The sequence below is a fragment of the Diabrotica virgifera genome, chromosome 4, assembly GCF_917563875.1.
Source record: "Diabrotica virgifera virgifera chromosome 4, PGI_DIABVI_V3a".
NCBI classification, from domain to species: domain Eukaryota; kingdom Metazoa; phylum Arthropoda; class Insecta; order Coleoptera; family Chrysomelidae; genus Diabrotica; species Diabrotica virgifera.
The window spans coordinates 132,911,485-132,930,879 of record NC_065446.1 but is presented as its reverse complement, the minus strand read 5'-3'; the positions used below and the strand labels follow the sequence as shown (position 1 = coordinate 132,930,879).

The 19,395-nt window shown below is 33.6% G+C and overlaps 1 protein-coding gene across 1 annotated transcript in view; it reads left to right on the top strand.

The window, feature by feature from the left end:
- LOC114331654 (diuretic hormone receptor-like) overlaps window positions 1-19,395 on the top strand; it is an 892,082-nt gene that overhangs the window by 182,171 nt on the left and 690,516 nt on the right. The gene's annotated exons all lie outside the window — the stretch shown is intronic.

Genomic DNA, 19,395 nt, shown 5'->3' with positions numbered 1-19,395 from the left:
TCTGTGACTCTAGGCGGTAGAAACACCACCTCTTCCCCCAAATCTAACAGAACAGCTTGCCCAAACTTTGTCTTCACAATTTTGGCTCCCGTAATGGGTACTGGAATGTCGATCGGTAATTCTTTGAGTTTCTTCACGGGTTTCCTCGCTACGACAGATGAGGCATTAATTTTTGATAAATCCATCTGAAATGAAGGAGTGATATAAATAACCAAGCAAAAAACATTGAGTTGTATTCAAAATCAAAACCCGAAAAGATTTAACAAAGAATAATTACGAAGAATGACGAATAATTGACATTCAGCATGCTAACAGTAAGTCTTTTTTGTTTGTAGACAATCAGATGTCGAAATAATAACTCTCATCTGGAATAAAGGGATAAATAGCAGAGTAGAAAACATTAATTAAAAAAATCAAAGAAAAACAGAACAGATTTAACAAAGAATAATTACGAGAAAATAAAAAAGAATAATTGTCATGCTGGCATGAGGTCTTGTAGACAATCAGGTGCTAAAATAATAAATCTCATCTGGAATAAAGGAATTTTATAAATAGCTGACCAAAAAACCGAACAGATTTAACAACGAATAATTACGAGAAAATAAAAAAATAATTGTTATGCTAGCATGTCTTTTTTGTAGACAATCAGGTGCTAAAATAATAAATCTCATCTGAAATGAAGGAATTTTATAAATAGCTGACCAAAAACTTGAAAAAACCGAACAGATTTAACAAATAATAATTACGAGAAAATAAAAAATAATTGTCATGCTGACATGAGGTCTTGTAGACAATCAGGTGCTAAAATAATAAATCTCATCTGGAATGAAGGAATTTTATAAATAGCTAACCAAAAACTTGAAAAACCGAAAAGATTTTAACAACGAATAATTACGAGAAAATAAAAAATAAATGTCATTCAAAATGTTGACAATTAGATAATTATTTAATGTCGAAATAATAAATCTCAGCTGGAATGAAGAGATTTTATAAATAGCAGAACAGAAAACATTAAGTTTTATTCAAAATCAAACAAGAAAAATAAAAAATATTTAACAAAAAATAATTAAGAGAACACTTACCTTGCAAAACTAGTTGAACCACAACAGTACACTAACAGTAAGGAATAGACTATGGAATAGACCGTCCTGAGGTGGATTTTGAAATTTATACGGTTGCGTGCCCCACCCTATGACGTGTTGTAGAAAGTGTGCGTGTGCAAAATTATATTCAGTTTTATCATTGTCATTGGTTTTAAAAATTCCAACATTTTCTATGCACATGATAAGAAATATAACTCAATAACAAAATGTGGGTATGATAACGAAAATTGCATAGTAATGCGATTAGACCCTCAACCGCTATTTCCTATGCGATATGTAAATTATCTGCTAACATTTATTTTCATTATTTTCAACTAAATATTTTTTAGAGTTATGGGTTTTTTATTTAAACGCCTTATTTATTGTTCAAGTCTTATATTACATGATGATTCAAATTTTCTCTTAACAATTTTAAATATAATCTTTATAATTAAAATAAACACTGAAGCTAATATTACACAAGTCATTGCAAAAACATTATCTATTTCACTTTTCATGCTTTCTTTGTTCATCGTTGTTGGCGCCGGCGTCGATAACATCATTAATAGTAATTGGATGAATTCGCCTTGTTGGAGTTTCCCTAAATAAGTAATCCGCAGCACTTGAATATTCTTGTCGCAGCTGCTGGCTAAATTCCTTAGGTGTCCAGTCTATGCTGCTTCCCAGTGTTAGGTTCTCTATTTGTTTTATAACCTTATTTTTATCCTCATAAAATAAAACCTGACTTCTTAACTGTGTCAGTTTTTCTCTAAATTCTGCTAATTTACGTCTATACTCATTCAAAGACATGATGTTACTACCTCACGTCGCGCTGTGACAATAAGTTCTTGCGACTGAGCTCCCCATGACAATAAGGCCTACGCGACATTTCACGAGCCCACGTGACGGTTTGATGTAACGTTTTACCTGACGCTTTCACGTGACAATAAGGCCTACGCGACATTTCACAAGCCCACGTGACGTTTTGATGTGACGTTTTACGTGACGCGTTGACGTGTTTTGACGTGATGATTTTACGTGACAATAAGGCCTACGCGAAATTTCACAAGACTACGTGACGTTTTGATGTGACGTTTTTACGTGACGCGTTGACGTGCTGTGTTCCTTTTAAGTTCTTTTAATAAAAAAATTGCATTATGTTTTTTTATTTTATTTAAATTCCAAAATTACCAGCCGCGCGCTTCGTATCTACGAGATCCGCGAAAAACTTAAGGTACCGACCGCGCATCTGCTTCGCGTTCCGCGAAAAATTAAGGTACCGATCGCACATCTGGTATCGCGCACCGCTGCGCCGCTGTGTTCCTTTTAAGTTCTTTTAATAAAAAAATTGCATTATGTTGTTGTTTTATTTAAATTCCAAAATTACCGCGCGCTTCGTATCTACGAGATCCGCGAAAAAGGTACCGACCGCGCATCTGCTTCGCGTTCCGCGAAAAATTAAGGTACCGATCGCACATCTGGTATCGCGCACCGATCGATCAGCGCTAGAACGCCGTCACATCGGAACGCGCCCCATCGGACGTCGTCACATCGGAAAGCGCCCTTTTGACACTATGCCGCCATGTTTTTTTGTATTCGTTATCTCCCGCCCATTCCAACGAGCCGTCGTACGTTTAAATCGGACCAATAGCAGCAGAGATACCATGTTTCTCTCTCTAACACACATACTTTCCTATATCAGCTGTGACATCACATACCTCTCTCTCTAACACACAGAATTCCCTATATCTGTAGTGACACCCGTTTAGATCATCTACTAATACAATCAATACAATCAATACATTCAATACAATCAATACAATCCATAATCAATTTTAACCATAATTATTAAACCATACAATTAAAAAATTATTCATTCCTTTACTGTCAAATTTTCCCTATTATAATGTAATCTTCTGAAAAGCTACTCCGTTTTGTGGAAAGAAAATAATTATGTGTCTTTTTCATACAGAAATTAGTTTAAGAAAAAATTTCTTTCTTGTATAAAAAGTATTATGAGCAATAGGGTTTTTCAAATAAGACTGAATGGAATTATGTACCTCAAAGATAAAATGCCTACATTTTCAAAAAGGGAACGATATTTTTCTGTCTAACCTACCTTATCAAGTCCTCTTGACGTTGGCCAGTAATACGGCAAGACTCTCTCTGTTTTGAGCTATTCTGCAGAGTTCTTCGAGTCTCCCTATCCCGGTCCATTCTTCACGAGGCTTGTTTTATACCAATTCCCCAGCGTCCTTTGATTTTATTCTCTAAGAATAATATAGCATATATTATACAATATATTATCAGTCAACTGATGAGTAGCTTCTGCTCTGTTTGGACTGCTTCACTTGTCTCCTTAGCCATCCGCGGTAGTTTTAGTGTTCATCTGTACAACCACATTTTAAAACCTATAAGGTAAACCTCGGTGAATGGTAGATATTATTAAGGTCCATGTTGCGACATCATATAATACGAGTGACCATATTATGTAAAATTTCGTCAGGCGTTTCCGAAGTTGAATTTTCAATTTATTGTTACAGTGCCTTTACCTAAAGAAAGTTACACGGGCCATATATATTCTACATTCTATCTCTTTAGGGAGATAGTCTAGATATTTATAGTAATAGGGAACTTGAATAAAATTTTAAATTTGACAAAACTATCATAAATCAAAACAAAACATAATTTAAAATATATATCAAAGAAAAAGAAGTTGTTTTTGTCTTTCATTTGGCCCCTAAAGACCATTAAAATCGAGAAAATTATAGGAAATTTATTCAAATTATTATTGCTCAATTGTGTATTATTCAAATTGTAGCTGCCACTTATTTTCTCGTGACGTCATATGATTATAACGTTTAAACTCCGCACCATTAATTCATTATGTTTGATATTCATTTACTAATTTATGTTATCATTTTATGGTGTATTTCAGTTTTATAAATCTTTAGATATTTGCTGTGAACTATATAGGGTGAGGCAGATAAAGGGCCTATTAGAAATATCTCGAGAACTAAAGGTAAGAGAATCATGAAAATTGGAATACGGTGGTCTTGAGGTATGAACTATTTAATGAAAATATATTGGTCTCTTTGCTACTTCCGGTTATACAGGAAGTTGATTGTAACTTCGTTTTTTTAAATGGGACACCCAGTATATTTTTACATTTTTGGATTATTCTCGATGTCTTCTTTCTTAAAATATGAGGCTTTGTAATATTATACAGGGTAGCTTAAAAGATTATTACGGTTTTTTATTAATTTTGTAGCAAACTTCACACTCTGTAGAATTGTACTGATTTTATATCAAAAACTTCATTTATGTTCAAGTCATTTTTAATATAGTCTTTTATTATCAAAAATTATTAATATAGCGAAATGTTTAATTTTAGTGTACAGGGTTGGTCGAAACACGGAATGAGTATTACCTGAGTTTTCTTAAATAGAACACCCTGTATTTTAGTATTGTAATGAAATGATATTTTATAGTACTTTTTTATTTCTTAAGTATTCCCTATAACTAACTGCTTTAATTTGTAAGGTATTCGTAGTTCTTTAAGCCAAACTTTAATTGCAACAAAAATTTCGTGAAATTTTATTAGGTTTGCCGTGAAAATATTCAATCACAAATAATTTTTTTTTTGAAAATAAATACATGTTAATTTAGACTGATCCTTAATTTATTATTATTGGATGAGATACCAAAATGCCTACGTTGTTAAGATTGTTGGTGCATAAAATGTTAATAAAAACAAACCATATTCTACCCAGTTGGCTATGGCTTTTACACTAAACTTGATTAAACATTAGACATTATATTATTTCTATAGTTGCAGTTGCTTTGTTACCATTACTAATATAAATTTTTGTAATGGGGAACTGATTAGTAAAGTTTTTGTTTTAGGAGAGTAAGTATAACAAAAATGTACTACTAGCAATAAGATTTTATTATCTGCAACTCCCTGATAGACGACAGCCAAGAAGAGAAACTTTTCAAAGCTTAGAAGAGAAACTTTTCAAAGTTTAGAAGAGAAACTTTTCAAAGTTTACTAGAATAGTTTCGACGTAAGTACTGGACATTTAGATTAAGAGAACGTTCATACTAATATGCAGATTCTCAATGACATTAACCTTTAATTCATTTTAATCATTTAAAATAGTTTATGCTGGATCAGATTTCTCGTAATCTAAATTTCCAGTTTGTTGAAACCGCTCTAGTAAATTTTGAAAAGTTTCTCTTTTTGGTTGTCATCTATCATGGAATTGCTGATGATAAACTCTTATTGCTAGTAGCACATTTTTATTTGTTATACTCTCATAGAAAAAAAAAAAAACATCTGAATCAGTTTCTCGTTAGAAAAATTCGTATTAGCAATGGTAGCAAAGCAACTGGAACTTCAAAAATAGTAGAAAGTTTAATCAAAGCAAATGTTTAACCATATTTAGTGTCAGTCATAGCCAACTAGATAGAATATTGTATGTTTTTATTAATATTAAACACACCAACAATCTTAACTACGTAGGTATTTTATTATATCAACCAGTATTAATAAATTAAGGGTCAGTCGAGATTAATATGTGTTTATTTTCGAAAAATTATTTATGGTTGAATATTTTCACGGCAAACCTAATAAAATTTCACGTAATTTTTGTTGCAATTAATGTTTGGCTTAAAGAAAAACGAATAACTTACAAATTAAAGCAGTTAGGTATAGAGAATGCTTAAGAAATAAAAAAGTACTATAAGATATCATCTCATTTCAATACTAAAATACAGGGTGTTCCATTTAAGAGAACTCAGATAAAACTCATTCCGAGTTTCGATCATCCCTGTATACTAAAATTAAACATTTCGCTATATTATTAATTTTTAATAATAATAGACAATATTAAAAATCACTTGAACATAAATGGACTTTTGATATCAAACCAGTACAATTCTACAGGGTTTGCTACAAAATTTATAAAATACCGTAATTATCTTCTAAACAACCCTGTATAATATTACAAAATCTCATATTTTAGGAAAGAAGACATCGAGCAGAATCCAAAAATGTAAAAATATACAGGGTGTCCTATTTGAAAAAACGAATTTACAAGCAACTTCCGGTATAACCGGAGGTAGCAAAGAGACCAAAATATTTTCATTAAATAGCTCATACGTCAAAACCCCTATATTCCAATTTTCATGATACTCTTACCTTTAGATCTCGAGATATTTCTAATAGGCCCTTTATCTGCCTCACCTTGTATACATACAACGCAAACGTCTAAGGATATTTTAATAATTTGACAATACCAATGACAAAAATTTGATGACCACATAAATTTGCTTGTATGTACTATAATTGTTGATACAGACACTCCCTTCTTATCAAAGAAAATTGTAAAACTGATAGCAATACGTGTTTTAGAATGTTTTTTATAAGGGACAAACAAATCGAAATTTTTATGTTTTGTGTATTTTTAATTGTTGTCACTTTATACCATTCTTGCTTAATAGGTGAGTTAAAGATATTGTCTTTTTACCATGCAACGACAACATTTAACGTTGGACGAGATGAGTAGAGCCGTGGGCCTCCTTCAAACTGGTATGCGACACACTCAAGTTGCTGACCAGCTGGGTGTCTCCCAAAGCGTCGGAAGTCGTTTGTGGCATCGGTTTAAAGGCACTGAGAGTCCAGCCGAGCAACATCCAGGACGTGGCCGCTCTACAACCGTCGCTCAAGACCGATATTTAATTTTAAATGCCAGAAGCAACCAGCAATCACAGCACCCGAGCTGGTTAATGAATTACAGCTTGCACATAATGTAACAGTTAGCCGCAGTACTGTGAGGAATCGTCTTCGTGAAGCCAATCTTCGTAGTCGGCGACCACTGAGATGTCCACATCTATCTAGAGGCAATCGCGCTGCAAGATTAACCTGGTGTCAAGAGTTTCAGAATTGGACTGACAATGACTGGGCCACAGTTTTGTTTAGTGACGAATCGAGATATGGATTTCCTCCAGATTCTCGTCGGACAAGAGTTTGGAGGCGACCCGGAAATGGAGAACGATTACGACATCTTCAAGAAGTGTATGCATACAGAGGTGGTACATTATGGTATGGGGCGTAATCATGATTGACGGAAGAGTTGACCTCAATTTCCCACGTGGCTTTCTCAGAAGTCAGCAATATTTGGACACTATTCTTGAACCTGTTGTGCGCCCGTTTGCTGCTGCAGTTGGAGAAAATTTTTTCTTTATGCATGATAACGCTCGACCACATGTTGCGCATATTGTAACAAACTGGTTGGATAACGAGGGTATTGATGTATTGCCGTGGCCAGCAAAATCACCGGATTTTAATCCCATTGAGCATGTATGGGACATGCTCCAACGAAGCATTACTCCACATATGGGCAATATCTACAATGAGTTTCAATTAAAAGAGCTTCTGAGAGAACAATGGACACAACTACCTCAAGCAGACAATAACAATGTGATTCGGAGCATGAACAGTAGATGTAGAGCTGTGATAAACCAACGTGGTGGCCATACTTTATTTTAGGTTTATATTTCGTATGTTTGGCATTTTATAGTAGTACGTGAAATATGGGTGATTTGCAATATACTTTTTTTGCTCCAATTTTCTCTTTTTTTTGCAATTTATGGTTTTTGACATATTAAACAACAATTTAAACTTGAAATTTTGTATTACTTTTTTTAAGTTGATTACAGATAAACAAAATAGGTCTATTTATAAAAATATCCCTAGACTTGTGCGTTGTGTGTATTTATGGGCACCCTGATAACTTACGCATTGTAGATATGTTTACGGTCACATATTATGGATGCTTCGCATCCATAAATACCTTGAGAGTGAACTAAAATGTCTTTAATCCCCTTTGTAGCAACTTTATTAAACTCCGTTTCTTATCGACTGGTAATCTAATAAATATATTATTGGAGGTTTTCACGTTTGTACTTTAATACAATGGTATTCAACAAAACTTTCATATTATCTTCTTTTGTTTTCCATAATAAAAATATACACAATTCAATTCTATCTCTTCAAAAACTGTGTTAGACTCCACAATAGACAAAATTGTATATAATTTTAAATTAGACATTATAAACTACAGTAGAAAATAGAATGATATGAAGTCACAGGTGTTGGAGCGTTTTTGCGATCGTTTGAAATGATTTAAATACATAGAAAATTTTAAATTTTTACTTCTTGGTTATGAGGTTTTGAGGCGTGAGATTTTGGAAATCTTATTTTTAAACGAAACTAAACATTATTATGTAATAAAACTAAAATGTGCAACTTCCCAATTGGATGCTCTTCATAATGACTGCTTATCTATGTGTAATTGTAAAGTTGATAAAACTCAAATGCTCCTAATATTCCGTGCTAAAACTTGATAAGATAAGTTATCAAGTTTTTGTTTAATCGAAATAATTGTGAATATGACATACACTGAATGCTACAACTAGCTAACTCTAAAAGAATGCTCTAAAAGAAGGGACATATATTGACTACAAATGTACACCTGAAGTAATTAAAATTATTAGCACTAATATACACAAAATAATCTGGAGCAAAGAATTTGAGGAAATTAAAAAAGGTATGTACTATAAAGAAATTCAATGTACAATACCATCAAGACCATGGTTTGCAATGACAACTCTTCCAAAATACGTAGTGAGACAAATATGCCGGTTAAGATTTAACCATGCATTGATTCCAACATATCTACATAAAATTCATTTAAGAGACAATCCATATTGTCAATGTGGAGAAATAGGTGATGCTGAACATATGATTTTAAATTGCCCTCTAATACAAATAAATATAAATATGTTTATAAGTAAATTATACAGTTGTAAAAATATAACACACGCAATAAATTTAACATATATATTATCACAAATTAATAATACAGAATTAATGCAATTACTTATAGAACATATTAAAAATATAAAAATCAAATTATAAACTAACTAACGTAAAAACCGAAATTAAAATATTGTATATGGGAGGCATACTATCCTAAGTCCATTTTTTCAGAAAAATACATTATTGCATAACTGGGATCGGAATACCCTATATTATTCAGGGGAATACTATACTAAGTCCAAACTCTTTTAGAAACGAAATTAGACGAGAAAATATGTATACTATGTCCAGTTTGCTTTAGAGGTATATAATCTTATCTGGACTTAAGCTTATATTTCTCCAAATGAAATACATATTATGAACCGGATCCTAAGTCCATTATAGGATTATATGCCTCTCAAGGAAAATATATCAAGTATATAATAAAATATACACACACGTGTGCATTTTCGTGGAACTTAATATTTTTAAAACAAACTCAAGTTAAATGCGTAGTATATTAAGTGCACATCAAGTGGTGATTGTTTAGAATATTGGTTTAGTAATTTTATGGTTTACAGGCCGCCCTAATTTATTGTGTTTGTGTCTTTTGGAGATTGGATTTAATTATTACTTAATTTATTACGTTGTACTAAGCAGTATTTTAACGAAAAATCGTCATTAATGACAGGCAGGCGCATTCTGAAAATAATATAATATTTAGTTTTTAACGTACCAGCATAGCAAACCGAAAACAGATTTAAAGTCGAAAGCGTGTTACTTTAGAGAAGGTATTTAGTGAGTCTTTTATTGCTTTAACAATGGCTTTTCGCAAAAGAAGTTTAAGGATATTAGATTTGTCACTCTCCGACATACCTAAGTCTTTAAATACAGACCCCAGATTACAAAAAGGTAAGTTTTTATCACTAAATTACTATTTTTTTTTTTCAAAAAAAGTCAGTGGTGAAAAAATAAATGCAATATTTACTGCTTTTCTAAATGTTAAGAAAAATATCTTTAATAATAATTATTTTATTTAAACTCTGCTTCCGTTGTAACGAAACTTTCTATTGCAGGTGAAGATAAAGAAACTCTACCACATCACGAACTTAGCGATATATGCGGCCAAGATGCAGCCATCAAATCGGCTAGTGTTGCAAAAGAAAAGCACTCTAAACAAAGTTCTGTGGTAAGTGCCAACCTTTATTTAAGTGACAGCGATGACTCAATAAAGGATAAAGATTATCAACCAGATTCGGACACTGATTCAGATGAAAGTGGAAGTAGGTTTCCTGTACCTTTATCGGCATTTCCAGAAGTTGTGCCAAGTACATCTAATGCTATACCAGACTCTTTAACTACTACAGTAGGAGGTGCTAGAAATCCCAATCGTCTAGTGACCAAAAGAAAAGTCGTCAATAAAACAAAAATAAAGCAAACAGGAAAGAAACGAACACGACATGTTCTTAACTGGAAAGCGAATGAGAGGAAAAGAAACTATGCTGGTGGAAGGGCCTATGTTAGTAAGAAGGGTAAGAATGTTCCTTGCAAAAACTTAAAAGTGTCATGCGGAATATCTTGCCGCATGAAATGTGGTTCAAAATTATCAGAAGCTCAAAGGGAAGATATTTTCAAAAAATATTGGAATGATACAGCAGATTATAATATCAAAAGGCAATTTGTATTATCTTGTGTCCAAACGAAACCTACAGAACGAAGTAGGTTGCGTTCAGGAGATGAATCTAAACTAAGATCAAATACTTTAGTTTACTCTTTTGTAATTAACGGTAATAGAACTGTAGTTTGTAGAACCATGTTCTTAAACACGTTAAGTATTTCACAACAAGTAGTGCATACTGCTTTATCAAAGCGACAGGATGGCGGCATGGTTCAACGGATCTTAAGGGCACTCATGAGCCAAGTAATAAGACAACAGAAACAATTATTCATTCTGTGGTATCACATATTTCATCTTTTCCAAAATACGAGTGTCACTACAATCGGGAAAGGTCCAAAAAGAATTATTTAGGGCCTGATTTAAATATTGAAAAAATGTATAAATTATACGAACAGGAAAAAACAGAGAATAAGGATGCTACTGAAGATATAACAAAGCCCTGGCTGTATCGCGATATATTTAATAAGCAATTTAATTTAACATTTAAACCCCCAGAGGTAGACACTTGTGACGACTGCGATATGTTTGCAGCTAAAATACGAGCAATTGATAATGATTCTGAGAAACAACTGATTGAAAACGAGAAAGATACGCACTTAAAAGAAGCAGAAAACAGATATAAATTTAAATCTATTGATATGACCGAAGCAAAAGTAAATATAAAGCACAAAGTACTCACTGGTGATCTACAAAAGTGCCGTCCAACGCCATATTTGAGCAATTGTGTAAATTTTTATAAGCGAAAATTATGGACTTTGAATTACACTTTATACGATGGATATAATAGTGCTGCGTATTGTGTAATGTGGGATGAAACCAAAGCAAACAGAGGAGGAAATGAAATTGCTTCCGGAATTTTAAAGTGGGCTGATCTAAATATTCCTTCATCTGACGTCGAATGTGTAACCATATGGGCAGATAACTGTTGGGGCCAGACCAAAAACCTATGTGTAGTTATGTGTGCATTTTACCTCATTCAAAGATATCCCAAACTACAAGTAATAGATTGTAAATTTCCTCTAAATGGGCACACGCATATGGAATCCGATTCAGTACACGCTAATATAGAAAAGAAACGGAAAAAACTACCAGCTCCAACTATATTAACACCCTGGGACTGGCAACAATTTATTCGTCAGTGCTCAAATAAATACGAAGCTGTCAACATGGAACTCAATGATTTTAAAAATTTTGAATGCTTATATTCTTCAACAGGTCCATTTATTAATCGGAAAATAAATACTGATAGGGGGGCATTTCAAATTTCAAAATCAGTGATCTTACGTGTTACCAAAGAAAATTTTGGAATGCTTCAATATAAAACATCATTCAACAGTGACACTTTTCAAATGGTTGACTTAAGACGAAATAAAAGAGGTGATATCATTTTGCCAGAAACTTTACCACAAATGAATATGCAATTAATTCCTATATCAACAAAAAAATATAGTGATCTTATGGACTTACACTTATACTTGCCATCCTATTGCCATGATTTCTATAAAAATCTGCCACATTCAAACGAAGAATCCGAGTACCCTAACGATAATGATGATAATATTTAATTTGAAAACTGTATGTTAATTATAACTAACTAAAATAAATAAAGAAATATTGACGAGTTTTTTTACACAGATAACCAATTTATGAGGACTTAGTATATGTGTATTATAAATATAAGGAGTCTTATAACTTAGAGGTAATATATCCTAAGTCCATTATTTTATTATCTTTAAACCCTTACTTTACTTTCAAAATACCACAGCAAACTATATATAATACTATTTTTAAATAGCGACAATAGTTTCCGCTACAATTATTAATTACTTATCATTTTTTGAACAAACATCAAATATAATATTTAAGTGCTCCTCCTGTAAAATTATGAAAATGTGACTTAGGATAGTATGCTTCCTATGTACAATATTATAATATATAAGTAAACCTGTGTTTTTGCCTGATGTGGTATTCCCACTGACCAGTGGTCATTCCTTATAAAGTATGTAGAATAAGTAGGATAGAAAATGTTAAGTAGATAAGTATAGGAAAATATATTGTAAAATAAATGAGCAAAATTGGTGAATCGGCGAATGAGCCTTGAAGGGCCCGTAGTCATACAACTCCAAAGAAAAAAAACTAGCTAACTCTAGTTATCTACTTGTAGCACGTATTTTTCTAAAACTATTGAGCTTACCACGTAATTGCTATCTGTTTATGCGGTTTACCTTAATGCAAAAATTCGAGAATTGTTAGCAGATCTGGCAACCTTCGTGGCAAACGACTAATTTTCACCAAAAGAATGCTTAAAATATTAGTTTTTTTTTAACAAGTTCACTTAAATGCATCTTGGCACGACATGCGACATTACCAAATTTTAACATAGGTGTAGTGCTAAAAGTTGATAACTTTAATTTGTCATGTTATTTGCCATATTGGAAAACAAATTTGCACCGTATTCCTAAATAGATCGGTAGCCAAAAAGTTAAGGAACAGTATTTTAGAGCTGCAGAGTGAACTCCGTTTTTACCAACATCGTGGTAGCAGCACAAATATCTTTAAATCTTTAAACCCGTTTATCTCAGAACCACTAATTTCGAGTTAGCAAGTCGTCGCCTTAGTACTATAAGTGGATATCTCCAAAATTGGCGTTTTTGAGATAAATAGTTTACAATATGTATTTTATGTGCCTCCATATTGTGTAAAAACTCGCTTCAAACGGGTTAAGGATTTAATTATGATTAACGAAAGTTGATAACATTAAATTGCCCCTAACATTCAGTGCTAAAACTTGAAAAGATGGGTTATCAAATTATTGATTAATCGAAATAATCGTACATTGAATGCTAGAATTAGATAATTCTGGTTATCTAGTTTAGCGCGTTATTCTGAAACCATTGAGCCTACCACGTGATTGCTATCTGTTGATTCGGTTCATATTACATAATGCAAAAGTTCGAGAACTGTTAGCAGACTTGGCAACCTCAAACAGATTGTCGTTAAAGAGACTAAGCACAAATTAAAATATTGCCTTTAATGAACGATTATGTTAAGAGTAAGAGTGTGTAATCAATCATATGTTCTCCGTTCTAAAAACAATGTGGTAATGTAAACGTTGTGACAAACGATTTGAATATGGTAGCATATTTTTTATTCATATGAGCAGTTCAGATTGTAAAAACAGTCGACATCTTTTGCCATGTGAACCGTCAATGAGTTTGATGAAAGGATCAACGAGTTCTTATGATGAAAAAAAATACGGAAGTAGGCTTTATTACTAAATCTAAATTTTATTGTAAATAATTTATTCATTTCTATCACCAGTCTATGTACCCGGCTGATAATTGCGATAAAGCCATTTCCTCAAAAACAAATAACGAGCAATACTTTGGAGATGTAAATACAGCTCCCGGAGTAAACCATGGCCGGTGAGAGAAACCCTGTCTTCGTAAAGATTAGGTGAGTGTACGACCGACGATAGTGTGTGTCACCGGCCTTGGTTCGCTCCGGGAGCTGTATTTTTCATCACGAATCGGACGATCCAACTTGTATGGAAGAAAATCCACAGGATTTACCAATAACGCTCTGTTTTTTAAATGCATGCTTGCTATCTACAATTTCACGGTTAACAACAATGTCATTGGTCAAGGAGACTGTTTCATATAGGACGAAATACGGGTTATCGAGGAAGTTGTGAGATAGCAAGTGCAATATACATGTACCTGAAATCGTTACCACACTCGACAACCGACGTCACATTCTACAGTGACAAGTGTGGTACTCAAAAACTCAACATGTTTACAGCAGCAATGTTTATGACAGCCGTGCAGGAGATTGAAAACCTGGAATGCATAGATACGAAGTTTTTGGTCTCCGCACATAACCAAATGGAATGCGACTCTATGCGTTCTGCCATCAATACAGAGTTCAAAAGAATTGAAAAGCTTTGTGGCCAGAAGATTGGAAAATGATTGCTAGAAAAGCTAGACGTAAAGGCGACAAACCTTACATTGTTCACGATTTAAAAGAGAGGATATAAAAGATTTGAAAACTTTTGCTAAAAAAACATGATTGAGAGAAAGAAAGATAAAAATTCTGGGTCTACTCTAAAATCCCGACAGCCAAAATCTCGACAGCCACATTCCCGACGGCCAAAATCTGTTTTTTATTTCTTGTTACTTAACAAAAGTATTTTGTATTAAAATTATTAAACAAAAGTCGGAATTTTTACTTATACGAGGATTGTTGCATGTCGGGATTTTGGCCTGTCGGGATTCTGGCGTGTCTGGATTCTGGCGTGTCGGTGTTTTGGCCGTCAGGATTTTGGCTGTCGGGATTTTGGCTGTCGGGATTTTGAGCGGCACCGAAAAATTCTAAACCAGTTCTGAGGCAAAAGATGTGCTGGCAACGATTATTGCTCAAATCACAGCATATGACCATTGACTGCAAAGAAACTTTTGATAGAGTCTTTAGGCGATTGGATTTTAGTAGAAGAAACTGTCGCTCAGCCCAAACCTATTTAAAAATTTTGCACTCTAAGCTTATCCTAAAAACGTAAAGCAAGTATCGAGATTTAATTTCGTTGTTTAGTATGAATCCTCGAGCGTTATGTGACAGTTTCAAGCCTTTTTATTCTGGACTACCACATTACGACAGTAACGATGACAACGTTGACGAAACCTATGAACACGTTCTGTGTTAGTTTTTTTTATTTTTATGTTAGTTTAGCCTTTAGGCTGGACAATAAAAAAAACTGTAAGTTGAAAATTTCATTTTATTTAAGCTGATTCTAGCCTATCCATAATAAATCCATGGTTGAGGGCTACTTACACCAAAATAATGCTTAAAATATTTCTTTTGTTAAAAAGTTCTCTTAGATGCAACTTGGAATGTCATTTCCAAATGTTACAATATGTTAGTGCGAAAAGTAGATAACTTAACTTTTTCTTGTTTTTTTCCACATTGGAAAGCAAACTTGAATCGTATCTCCAAATAAATCAGTAGCCAAAAAGTTAAGGAACAGTATTTTAGAGCTGCAGACTGAATTCCATGATTAACAACATTATAGTAGCCGCTCAAATATGTGTAAAATCTTTAAACCCGTTTATCTCAAAACTACTAATTTTGAGTTATCAAGTTATAGTATTAAGGCGACGAAGTTATAGTATTAAGGCGACGATATTATGTCAGGTTATACAAATAGTCCAGGAACGGAAGTTTTTAACCTCGCAATTTTTACACAATGGATCGATTTGCTTGAAAATTTGAGAATAATAGTGGATAGTCCAAGGATCAAAATCTATATAATGCCGAAAGGCGCTTTTACCATGGGGGTGGTTGCTACCATATCGGGGGTGGAAATTTTGTATTATATTTTGAACGCATAAGTTGATAAAAACGTTCATCCATTTTTTTGATAAAATTAATAGTTTTGATCTATTCGCTATCGAAAATGTTAGTTTTATATCGAAAAAATCAATGTTTTTCGATATACTCACTTACGAGTCACTCAATTTTTGCTCTAGAAAAATATTTTCACACCAAATTCTTGGGAATTAAATAACTTGCAATTTCATATTTAAAGATTTTTTGTATTTTTACATTTTATTTTATTTTCACTCCAGTTTTTTTAAAACTAATCATTCGAAGCTATTCAAACTTCTAAAACCTATTAATAATATATAAATAAAGAAGACCAAATAAGGTCAATAAATAACTTTAATTAGGATAATGATTAGGAGGTTGCTTCCAATCACTTTTTCGCTGAAAAAAAATAGGGGCTGACATTATTTTCATTATAAGTCCCTTAATTTTTGAGCTAGATACTTTTCTTTTATTTATGAAGAGAGATATTTTTAAATACTTTAAATTAGTTTGGACAAGTTATCTTCGAAAAATGCATAGTTTTCCCGTCTTTTGACTTTGAAACTACAATATTTAGCATTTGACAAAAAAGAGCTAACATATAATAAAATACAGCTCGATTACTATAGGTCTTAAAGAAAATTAAAAAAACGGTTTTGTTTCTTTTTCCAAAAGGTACATTTTTGTTAAGTAAAGTTGTTTTGATAAAACGAAAAGTTTTCGTGTTATTAGCAGAAAACTTATTAAAAACATTGATTTTTTCGATATAAAACTAACAATTTTCTATAGCGAATAAATCTAAAACTATTAATTTTATCAAAAAATTTATAGAACGTTTTGTGTTTATAATGAATGTTTTTACCAACTTTTGTGGTCAAATATAATAAAAAAGTTTCACCCTCGAGATGGGGTGACAACCACTCCCATGCCAAAAGCGCCTTTCGGCATCATATAGATTTTAATCCTTGGATTATCCACTATTTATTCTCAAATTTTGAAGCAAATCGATCCGTTCTGTAAAAATTGCGAGGTTTTGTACTATTTTAAGCTTCATTACTTGGACTAAAAGCACGAATACAGATCTGATCCTGTCAATAAAAATAAACAGTGATATCAGCGCACAGCTCTGCCTAATTCTCTTTAGAATTTAACACTCTTCTGCTGACGTCCCATTAATACAAATGGTCGCTGTTCGACGCCAATATTGACATTTAACCTCGTCGCCAAAGCATGGCTGTTGTCCAACACCATACGCAAGTAGTCAAATCTCAGTTTTTAATTTTTTGGGAAAACATGCTCTACCTACATATTGGTGGTTATATATTTTTTCAACACAATTGCTTTTGTTTTTTAATCTTTTGAAAGCGATTTTCCGAGTGGCAAACGAAACGTCAAATCATTTTTAGGTGAAAGTGTAATGGTCATTACTAGGGAGCGGATTTGTATGCTATCAATTTTGATGAGATATGCGCATACATATTCTGTAAAAATTTACGAAGTATGCGCAAGATATTGTACAAAAATTCAAAAAAAAAATGCGCATTTCGAGAAAGTCAAAAATTCTACACCAAAATCAATTTTAAAAATTTCCATTAAAAATTTCGTAAAATGTCCTCCAAATTAAAGCCGATAGAGAATAGAGTTAAATTTGTGTTCGAGAAGCGTAAAACGATGGTTAGAGGTGTAAATATCCTCTTAAAAATAGGGTAGTCAAGACAATCACCAAAATTATACCTACTTAACGTAATACAATTAAATAAAATCCGGATTTCCCGGTAAACCATTCTTAACATCGTTTTTACATTCTACAATCTTCGACAAGGAAGAATTTCCTGTGTGATTTTTCTGTGCAGAATTCTAAAATCATTTTTATGACGGCGTACTATACGCAGTTTTGGGTAAAGATCAGGTGTTCTCTAAAGAAAAACCGAAAAGGCAGTGAATGGGATGACTTCAGGTAGTTCTCGAAAAAATACGACAGCATGTGCGGTGGATTATTTTGTGTCGAATTGAAAATTTTTAGATTTTTCGTTTGGATAAAAATGTTTAAATAGACACATAATATGCATGTTTTTTTAAAAATATACAAAATTTGATAAAGTTCTTAAATATGCGAAATACGCAAGCAATATGCCTTTAGCATAAAATCCGCTCCCTAGTCATTACAAACAGTCAACTGTAGCTAATCCCATATAAATACAATATCTACAATAATTTATTTAAAAAAAAATTGAAATAACACAACGCCGCTGATGTTGTAGAATTCTTCAACAGGTTACGGTGTCAGATTTAATTTTTAACATTTACTATCGCGAAAATTTTCTTTATTATATTGTTGAAATATAGAGAGAGATCATCATCATCATTCAGAATATGTGTTCTTCTCCACTGCTGAATGTAGGTCTCCCATAGTTGACCCCACAAATCCCTCTCCTGAGCCGTTTGCATCCGATAGAGGTATATCCGCTTCAGGTCATCTGTCCATCTTGTTGATGGTCGTCCTCTATTTCGAAAGGCGTCTTGTCTGGGTCTCCACTCGAGAATGCGTTGTGTCCATCTACCGTCCTTCGTTCTCGCAACGTGCCCTGCCTGTTTCCAGTTCCAATTTAAGGTCGATATTATTTTGATTGCGTCGGTTACTCCCGATCTACGGCGCACTTCTATGTAGGTTGAATCTCTTGGTGATGCTACAATCAATCCTATCTATAGTTTTATACGACGCCCCAGTGTGGCACGAGGTCCTTCGGATGAGGAAGTACAAAGACATGCTTCTTAGTGCCCAGAGAAAACCTCTGATCAGGGTGTGTAGCGCGTACAGAACCGTATCAACCATTGCCTTACAGGTGGTGGCTGGTGCTGTGCCGGTGCACATCCTGGCCGGAGAAAGAGTCCGAATGTACCAAAGGGGCAAGGAGGCAGTAGGTTCAGGACCACAAGAAAGGACGAGAAGTCTACAGATGTGGCAGAGGGAATAGACGGCCGAAGTCGAGAAGGCAGCCTGGACGAGATCCCTGATTCCGGAAGTGGTGAGATGGTACGATTGCCGGCATCGGCGCGTCAACTATTACTTCACACAATTCTTGACGGGACATGGATCGTTTAGGAAATTTACCTATCGTATAGGGAAGACCTCTCTATGTCCCGACTGTGGAGTGGTGGATGACGCGCAGCATGCTGTGTTTGAGTGCCCTGCATATCACGGGGGGCGTGCCGAGCTGGAGCTGGGACTGGGATCCCCTCTAGGCGAGCTTCATGAGCTAATCGATAAAGCTATCGATAGCAAGAGAGACTTCGTCTTGATCATTGCTTTTGTCACCAAGACAATCAAGCACAAAGAGGAAAAAGAGAGGCGTCTGCAAGCGGGATGACCAATCGTCATTATTTATTTTTTATTCATTTTTTTAACGTGT